This window comes from Artemia franciscana, chromosome 9, assembly GCF_032884065.1.
Source record: "Artemia franciscana chromosome 9, ASM3288406v1, whole genome shotgun sequence".
In the NCBI taxonomy this organism is placed as follows: Eukaryota; Metazoa; Arthropoda; class Branchiopoda; order Anostraca; family Artemiidae; genus Artemia; species Artemia franciscana.
Window position 1 is genome coordinate 15,708,421 of NC_088871.1, and position 10,199 is coordinate 15,718,619.

At 34.9% G+C, this 10,199-nt stretch overlaps 1 long non-coding RNA gene across 2 annotated transcripts in view; it reads left to right on the forward strand.

Annotated features, from left to right (window-relative positions):
• The window catches only part of LOC136031052 (uncharacterized), a 54,855-nt gene extending 45,492 nt beyond the window's left edge, over positions 1-9,363 (forward strand). For both annotated transcript variants that reach the window (XR_010618418.1, XR_010618419.1), the window contains exon 3: positions 8,948-9,363. This is a non-coding gene — a long non-coding RNA (uncharacterized LOC136031052). The remainder of the gene's footprint in view (positions 1-8,947) is intronic.
• Positions 9,364-10,199: the final 836 nt, after the last annotated feature.

A 10,199-nucleotide genomic window follows, 5' to 3' on the forward strand; every position in this document is an offset into this window, starting at 1 on the left:
TAATTAGCGTGGGAGGGGGCCTAGGTGCCCTCCAATTTTTTTGGTCACATAAAAAGGGCACTAGAACTTTTCATTTCCGTTAGAATGAGCCCTATCGCAACATTCTAGGATGTTGCGTTCTAATTTCTCAACATTCTAACTGGGTCGATACGATCACCCCTGGGAAAAAAAACGAAAAAAAAAAAACAAACAAACAAATAAACACGCATCCGTGACCTGCCTTCTGACAAAAAATACAAAATTCCACATTTTTGTAGATAGGAGCTTGAAACTTCTACAATAGGGTTCTCTGATACGCTGAATCTGATGGTGTGATTTTCGTTAAGAGTCTATGACTTTTAAGGGGTTCTTTCCCCTGTTTTCTAAAAACACGCAAATTTTCTCAGGCTCGTAACTTTTGATGGGTAAGACTAAACTTGATGAAACTTATGTTTAAAATCAGCATTAAAATGCGATTCTTTTGATGTAGCTATTGGTATCAAAATTCCATTTTCTAGAGTTTTGGTTACTATTGACCAGGATCGCTCCTTACTACAGTTTGTTACCACGAACTGTTTGAAAAAAAAATATTTGATACTTTAAATAGGAAGTACACAGAAATTTAGGAAAGTTAGAATGTTTGGGCCTTGAGACTTCCCCGGTGTACATCCCTGAAACCCACCATTTAAAGTTTTAATACCTTGCTGGCTAACTGATTCTGATCGGGCTCTTTAGAGCAGTTAGGCACCAGGCAGGAGAATTTACACAAGACATTGATAATTGTCGGGTTCATCACTAAGGGGGCGCTTTTGTCACAGTTTTTTTAATAGTAAAAACAAGGAGCAGCAGTGTTAATGGCGAGGAGGGGGGATTACCTTCTAGATTCTGAAAATGCCTTTCTTTTTATATTTTTTTATTGAATATTGAAAAAACAACTAAGTTGCCCCCTCCCTAGATTTCGAAAAATATATTTTGTACCCCACTTTTTCTTGGATTGACACCACTGGGAAGGTCATGGTTTCATTTTATTCCAGATAAATGCCCACTATATTTAGTTCGGCCATTGTACAGACTCTTCAGAGCATAGACACTTAAAGGCTGCCTGATTCAAGTGAAGGTAGACGGTGCAACTGTACCCTGTCACAGGTGAAATATTCTTTCACCAATGACTGGTGTGTCTATTTCTTTCTTCTAGAGGGACAAGTACTCTAAAGTGAACTGGAATTCAAAGCAAAAGAGTTGTGTTTTTAAGTTAATACAGCCGAAATAAACCACATGTTAAAATATTTAACGAAGTATTCGAAAGCGGATATTGATTTTTTTTTTATGTAACAGGGAATAACAACCACCCTCATGCGTGTCATTTTTTTATACAGGATACATTTTTTACGCAATTGGTACTTTTTTCAACATTTATTTTTCGACAGATCCGTCCCTCCTTGCCAGAATTATGGATCTACTACTGACTACAGGTCAAACCCTGTAACCCCCTCCCCTGGATACCGCCTTGTCCAACATCCTTCGTCAAACCTAATTTTTAAAAATACTGCTTAAGTTTAGCACGCTCTAATGATTGGTATAAGCGGTTTTCATGGGTCTTATTTAGTTCTCAAGATATTCAGAAGCTTATGTTTTTTCCACAATGAACCATAGACTATGTAAGTATTACATAAAAAGAAAATACTGAAGAATGGAAATTATGAATTTAGCTCTTCGCCCAAATATTGGAGCTTGTGATATCAAAATATTTTGCAACTTATCTTGAATAGCTTAGAAAACTTCATTTGTGTATGCATCTTATTGCTGATACTAAGGTCTATGTTAATTTCGTTTTGCTTTTTGTCTTTATTTTTCAATTTTTGAGCGTTTCCTGAGAGTGTTTGGGATACAAATTATCTAGATTCAAGACTCTTCATTATTATACGATACTAAGGAAATTTGGTAAAAATACAACTAGTAAAAATTACTAAAAATGGCTATAAACAATTTTTTATGCGTTTTCAAGGTTTTTTGTGGCCCCCCTATAGGGTAGCCTCCTACCCCGATCAAAAATCTTGGATACACCCTTGGCTAATATCAGCAAAAAGGAAAAAAAACGTATTTTTCAGTTTTTCAGCACTCATTCAAAATTCATTTCTTGTAACATAGCACCTATTAAGTTACTGCAGACTCACTGTATTTCAAAATTACGCTTCGGCCACCTACTAAGGCATCATCAGGCCTTTATGATGATTTTCTAATGTCTTTTTATTCTAATCAAGCAAGTGTCATTTCTCTCTAGCCTGATGCCGACTATTTCGTAAAATTACTCTTGGGATTTAGGTTAGTGCGTCTTAAGGACATACCCGATTCACTACGTAAATATTGAACAAATAAGTGCCGCATCTACTTTGTATCGCCTTAAAAATATTGCTATTAACAGTTGGTATCTAAATGCCATTTCAAAAGGTTTTCTTAGCTCTATACTACAGGGAGTTTTTTTTTCGCTCACTTATTCATCATTGAAAAACAGGCAACTAATGAACACATTTATTTTTGAAAAAAAACATAAACAAGTAAATATACTGTATTTACTACTGTGGGTCTGTAGGATTCATGCCATCCCTGAAGATACTTTTTTGAGGCTTTCGCCTATTTTAGGCAAAATGCCTATCTTAAAGTTTTGGTTAAGGCTGGTTGTTCGACGCTTATTATACGAGCTATAACTTTTAATTTAAAATTTCAATGACCCATTTCGTTCTTGAGATTTTACAGTTACCCGAACATAGTTTCTTTCACATAAACAATTCTACTTAATACCCCTAGCTGTACGGAAGTTTTAAATACGACGATTTGGCACACTGGATTTCAGTGGTATTACTTGACTTAGTTGAACTACCCCTTAAGCATTCTCTGAAATTTTTAACTTAGTACCCTCGGTAATTCATCCTGAACGTTCCCTGGAAGTTTTTCCTTAATACACTTACCCAATTTCTGAGATGTTGCAGATACGTATCTTAGACAACCTGGATGCACTTAGTGTCATTGTGCATTTGATTCAGTCGAATTCTTTTGATCCATGCCTTTATATTTGTTTAGCAAATAACCGAGTTATTGGCATTAGTTATTTTGTTGATAAAGGATAGACCTCCATCAGGCTTGCTATAGCAAGGCATTAACCTAATACCTAATATTTGACTATAGGCCTGCATGAATAATTAGTTTGGTTTCCTTTTTTCTATTAATAATCTGCTACCATGTCATACAGTTCTAAATGTGAACATATAATAATGAAGAGTCTTGAATCTAGATAATTTGATCCCAAACACTCTCAGGAAACGCTCAAAAATTGAAAAATAAACACAAAAAGCAAAACGAAATTACGACAAAAGTAAATATACTGTGTTTGTTACTGAGAAGTACAGGCAATAACATAATAAATTATTTTAGTGAAGCTTAATATTATTTTTCTGTGTTTATTGGGAGTAAACGTGAATTTGTTGACTTTGTTTAGAAATCTAATTATTTTCTTGCCTTTTTTCAGTTTCTTTTCATCTCTTTGTTCCACTTTTTTAGTTTTTAGCTGTTTTTGTTTCCGTTTCTTGGTTTTCATCAGTTCCAAAGAAATGCTGTTTGATACTGGGGAAATACTGTGTTATTTTTCTCTTTTCTTGTCTTAGCAATGGGCTTAGACAATCTAAACAAAAAAGAAGGAAAGAAAAATAGGTCTAAGATAAACTGTTTCTTAATTAGAGTTTTGTTTTTCTTTCAAAATATTACAGATTTTTTTTAACGAAATATAAAAAAAAGTTTCTCCTGTCGTGATACGGTGAAAGAACATTACCTTGACGCACACGTATTTTTTTTAACGAAATATAAAAAATGGTTTATCTCGTCCCCACCATATCTTCTGTAATATCCCCCAGTGCAGGCACATACCCAGGTATTTCTTGGAGTGGGAAGGAGGGCATTCTCCTCTCCCTACATCTCTCTTGTATATTTTAGAAATATTTTTGATGGAGTTTTCATTGAAAAATGCATTTTCTTTAGTATTTTCAATGAAAAAATTGGAACAGCAGTAGAATTGTCCCACTAGGTTTTAAAAACACATTTTACACCTCCCTCTACATCTTTGTGAATTTATGACACTGAAAAAAGGGGGAGGGGGATAAAAATTGAAACAATTTAATGGGTGGCCAATAATAAAACAAATTTTACTTGAAAATTTAAATAGGAAGTGCCTAGAAATTCGAGGGAATTAAGGATTTCGAAGGTGGGAGTCCTAGGTCCATCTTGGTACGTCTCTTCCCCCGGGGTACTGGTTTACTTGTGGGCAAACAAAAGCTTTGGTAGTGATTTCTGCAATCATGGTCGTTCGTAGATAAAAATTCTTGGTAGAAAAGCCAATAATTCATATTCAAAAGTAACTTCTACCATGTCAAGAAATCTAAGCATTATTTTTCTTAATATTACTCATTCTTCCTAAACATAACTTTAATGAAGATGGTTTTGACTCAAGAACGTGTACAGTTTTTTGTAGGGGGGGCATGCAATAATGAAAAAGCTAATTTTACTTAAAAATATTATTTCAGAATTTTGCACCTTGCTCACCTTGTACAATGGCCATCAAAGTCTTCAGTCTACACTATTTTACTATCTCAATTACTATAAATAGATTCGGAATTGGCAGTTTATTTTATATGACAAGATTCAGATTACTGATATGTCCCAACAATTTTAATATTTCATTTTGATTTTTTTTTTAATTGTCCCCAATTTATTGTACGAACCACCTATTTTTCAAGTATCGTAGTCGTGGTCAAATAAATTGATTGACAACCGTCAAATTCCATCGTCAAAATTAGCTTCTCTACTTAACAGTTAATCTACCATGATCTAAAGTCTATGTAAACCGTATATAACGCTCTGACTAAAGGACAATGCAGCCACACTTCCAGCAGAAAGCCTTCCTCCCCCCTGTAGATTAGCCTCTGTCCATTATGAACTCCCATGGAAATGCACATTAACTAGCTGAGACTGTATAATTGCCGTGAATAACAGCTTCTCCAATAATAGAACTGGTAGACTATTGTTGCTAACAGTTTAAATGGAGAGATTTAATTGCTTCCTAGCCCTTGAAGAGCTAGCAGTGTTTAGTATTTCCTTGAGGAAACTGGGATAGAAGGATACAAAAGAATAATTGGACTTTTTTGTTCAGGCTACTTCCTCTCAACTCAAATTTTGCTGTGGTTCTCATTTAAATTGCTTTGAAAACAGCTCATCTACTCGTCCTTTTTTTTCGGTTGAATGATATCTTTCTTATGTTAACAGTTTTTTTCTCAATTTTTCCTGGGGATAAAGGCTCAGCCCAATTGTGTGTGCGGGATCATTTGAAAATAGTTCATCTTGTAATTTCTGTTTTTTTTTATCTGATTTATTTCTTTTATTCACTTTATTCTTTTTGTTTCTTAGATATTGATTCAGTCCAGCTATACAAGAGGGCTCAGCTACTTCTAGGGCTCATTTGAAAATAGCATATATACTCATATTATTTTTCAGTTAAATATTTCTTTCTTATATTTAATAATTTGTCTTTTCCTGCCTGAAATACAGATTTAGCCTAACTGTGTTTGAGGGATCACCCACTCCTACCGCTCATTTGAAATAAGCTTATGTACTCGTGTTTTTTTCAGTTGTTTGTATTTTCTAATATTTAATTGTATTTTCGCTGGAGGCTTACTTGTAGGGTTCCTTTTATTTATTTTCTGAAGGCTCATTTTCTTGTATTCTTTTAGGTTGTCAGATTTTTTTTTTATATTTGTTTTTTTTTTGTTTCTTCTTAACAAGCTGGAATTAAGATTTAGCCGAATTGTTTCTGAGGGTTCATCTACTTGTAGGGCTCACATGAAAATAGCTCATCTAGCATATTTTTTCGGTTATCTGAATTTTTTTTCAATTACTTATTTTGTTCTTTTCCTGAAATAAAGAGTCAGACCAACTGAGTTTGAAGGCTCTGAGATTGGCCTGGTAAGATAAGCTTAAGTCAGAGCTGGAAGATTACATCATATTTAAAAACTTATGAAACAGTTCGTGGTAATGAACTGTGGGTAAGGAGCGACCCGGCTCAATAGTAACTGAAACTCTAAAAAACGGAATTTTGATACCAATAGATATATCAAAAGACTTGGCTTAGTATGCTGATTTCAAATATACAAGTTTCGTAAGTCCAGTCTTACGCATTAAAGGCTATTTGCCTGAGAAAAATTTGCCTGATTTTCGAAAAAAGAGGGATTCTTAATGAATATCACATTATCAGATCTAGCGTACCAGAGAACCCTACTGTCGAAGTTTTAAGCTCCTATCTTCAAAACTGTGGAATTTTGTATTCCATTTTTATTGCAAAAAGAAAGTGTTTATTAATTTTTTTGTTGTTTTTTTTCCAGGGATTTTCAAAAGGATCCAGTGGTCCTAGAATATGGTGACAGGGCTCATTCGAACAGAAATTAAGAACTCTTTTGCTCTCTTTAAATGACTAAGAAAGCTGGGGTGCAACTAGGCCCCCTCCCCACCCCTTTATTCCAAAATCTTCTGATCAAAATTTTGAGATAGCCCTTTGTTCATTCTAGTTGAAAGGCCCGATAACTATGCCTTTGGATATAACATAAACCCCTCCCCCCACAACCCCAGAGGAAAGGTCCTTAAGTTATAAAATTTGCCCATTGTTTACGCACAGCATTTGTTATTGGGATGTCTGTATGCATTTTCGGGTGGGGGGCAAATTTTCTGCTGCGGGTTTTCCCGGATGAATTTCCATGGGAAGGGAAGTTTCCAAGGGGTGAACTGGTCAGGGAAAATCATACACTGGGAGAATTTGCCAGAATTCCTTTACAAAATTATTTTTGTATGTCTTGCTTTCTCTTTTCTGTATCAATTTTATGCGTGGAGTTGTTAAGGGTAATTGCCCAGGGCGAAATTTTACCGGGACTGAATTGTCTAAGAGGTATTTCTGTGGGAAGGGGACAAACCATTTTATATACGGAGTAATTTCTGTTCGTTTTAAGTTTTAATGTCGCTCCTTACTTTCAGCTAAAAAAATTATTTTTTTTTTTTAATTTCTGAACGTTTTTGAATTAATGCATGTTTGGTTTTGGCTCTCCGCACATAAATTATTAAAATGCAATTTGTATATTAATTCTTTTTTTGGCTAAATGGCTTTCTCTTAGTTTTGATCAGATGATTCTGAGAAATAAAGGGTGGAGAAGGGGGCCTAGTTGCCCTCCAGTTTTTCGGCTGCTTAAAAAGGTAACTAGAACTTTTAATTTTTAACGAACGTTTTTATTAGTAAAAATTATACGTAACTTATAAATTAGCAACTTACGTAACAAACTTTCATAATCTTATATTTTTATTATGTATACAAGGGGGTTTGTATCCTCGTTAATACCTCGCTCTTTACGCTAAATCGTAAGTTTTGCCCCAATTCTTTAAGAATGACCCCTGAATCAGAAAGGCCGTAGAATAAATAGTTGAAATTACTAAAAATACTTTAGCATAAAGAGCGTGGTATTTATCTCCTCCTAAATACCTCGCTCTTTATGCTAATGTATTTTTAGAACCCCTCATATGCGTTACAATCTCTGTTCGTTTTAAGTTTCAATGCTACTCCTTCCTTTCATTTGAAAAAACGTTTTCATGTTTATTTTTCATTGTTTTCTAATTGTAATGCTAGAAAATCATGCGCCCTTTTCCTTGAATTTTTCTTCCCCCATGACAGATTCCTCCAAGGAAAGATCCTCCAACATAGCCCCCTCCCCTCAGCCCCACCCCCCAAACAAAATAAAATCCCCCTGAAAACGTCTGTACACTTCCCAATAACCATTACTATATATAAACACTGGTCAAAGTTTGTAACTTGCAGCCCCTCCCCCAGGGATTGTGGGGGAGTAAGTCATTCCCAAAGACATAGTTATTAAGGTTTTCGACTATGCTGAACAAAATGGCTATCTCAATTTTGATCCGTTGACTTTGGGAAAAAATGAGCATGGGAGGGGGCCTAGATGCCTTCCAATTTTTTGGTCACTTAAAAAGGGCACTAGAACTTTTCATTTCCGTTAGAATGAGCCCTCTTGCGACACTCTAGGACCACTTGGTCGATACGATGACCCCTGGGGAAAAAAACAACAAAAAAACAAACAAACAAATAAACACGCACCCGTGATTTGTCTTGTGGCAAAAAATACAAAATTCCACATTTTTGTAGATAGAAGCTTGAAACTTCTACAGTAGGGTTCTCTGATACGCTGAATCTGATGGTGTGATTTTCGTTAAGATTATATGACTTTTAGGGGGTGTTTCCCCCTATTTTCTTAAATAAGGCAAATTTTCTCAGGCTCGTAACTTTTGATGGGTAAGACTAAACTTGATGAAACTTATATATTTAAAATCAACATTAAAATGCGATTCTTTTGGTGTAGCTATTGATATCAAAATTTAATTTTTTAGAGTTTTGGTTACTATTGAGCCGGGTCGCTCCTTACTACAGTTCGTTACCACGAACTGTTTGATATTGGCTGCTACGCAACGCTAACTCATTTCGGGTGAAGAAGGCTTTCCGAGATCAACTTAAACATCAGTTTTGAAACAATATTATAAATTCAATTTACCTAGTTCATCTATCTTTTTTTTTGCTTTATATTATGTTTTTGCGCACTTTGTAATTTATTTTGTTGGCCATTTCCTTGTTTTTTATATATTCTTTGTGTGTATGGCCTCAGGATTTTTGAAATACACCGAGGCATATATTTATCTATCTATGTTCCTTGAAATATTAAAGATAGTTTGTTCGGAAAGCACCTCTTTACCTTAGTTCATCTTTGCTTGTCTTCTTAAATAATTTAGTGTACTACCGGTCCTAGTTGGAAATTTCAACGGATATTATCATTTATTATCAACGGATATATCAACGGATAGCACCATTTATCTTTTGTAGAAATATGCCACAGAGGGTGCCTGTCTGACATACTGAAAAGTCCAATGGGGAATCCACTACCAAAACGCACTTATACTAGGTAGTGCGTGCCTAGAGTGGCGGGAATGTACCAAGCGTAGCGCAAACTGTGCCATCCATGGTTGAAACTGTGCCAAGAGTGGAAAAAAAATATGTTAAGTGCGGTGGAGCCTTCCGGATTAGATGGCGTACTGAGATGTGCACAAGACAGTGGAAAGTGAGTGTCCCTCGGATAAAAACACTTCCAGTGCTGGCGGAAAAAATTGATTGTGTACTTTTGATTGAGCTTACAACTTTTGCTTGTATTTTACCAAATCGAAAAAAAATATAGACATAAAAAACACTTCACTTTTCTTTTAAGGAGGGTCAATAGACAAAAATGTTATGTTGGACTAAACCATAGAAAAGTTGCTTATTTACACCCTTTTGGGGAATCATGTCCCTCTTTGATATAAAATTTATAAACTTAGGGCAAAGATAGGGTTAAGACCACACACCCTTCCCAAGTTAGAGCTCCTGACTGACATTTTATACCTTTTTCAAAATTTCACCTGAGCGATATCATCCACTGCAAACTTATTATTACTCTCAGCCGTCCGACGTGAACACACTGACAAATACCTCTTTTCCATTCAGCCAATATTAATCCAAACAGTACTAACTATCTTCTTTACATCATTGTACCATTGAGTACAAGTAAAACTTATGAGTACAAACATACTGATGTGGAAATAAACAATTCTTGAAGTTTGGGCAGAATTTAGTTTTTAATTTTATGTTATAATAAAGGAAAACTGCATAAAAATTTGCTGTCAGTTTTTGTAGATCTTATCAACAGTGTTTTTTTTTAGGGATTTTTTTTTCTGTGTATATGTGGTTGAAGAATTTGAGAGAGAGCTCATTTGATCGGAGATTAACATTTCTATTCACCTTCTTAAGCAACACAAGAGTTTGTGTAACGACAAAAATTCAAGTTTAACCATGTTGTCCTTTTTCGGTCAGTTTTGGCCAAAAAAAGACCAGCATCGTATCAGGTTTGAATTCGAAATCGACAATTAATTACGCTTTTCATGCAATTCCTTAATTTTAGAAGCCGTATAGCCATAAGGCGGCTCATTCGTCCTAAATGTGTATGTAATCCCTGTAAAACAAACCTTAATTGCACTAAAATTATTTCTAATCTTCATTTAACTGATTTGATTTAGCTGAGGTTTGATAAATTTATATACAATAG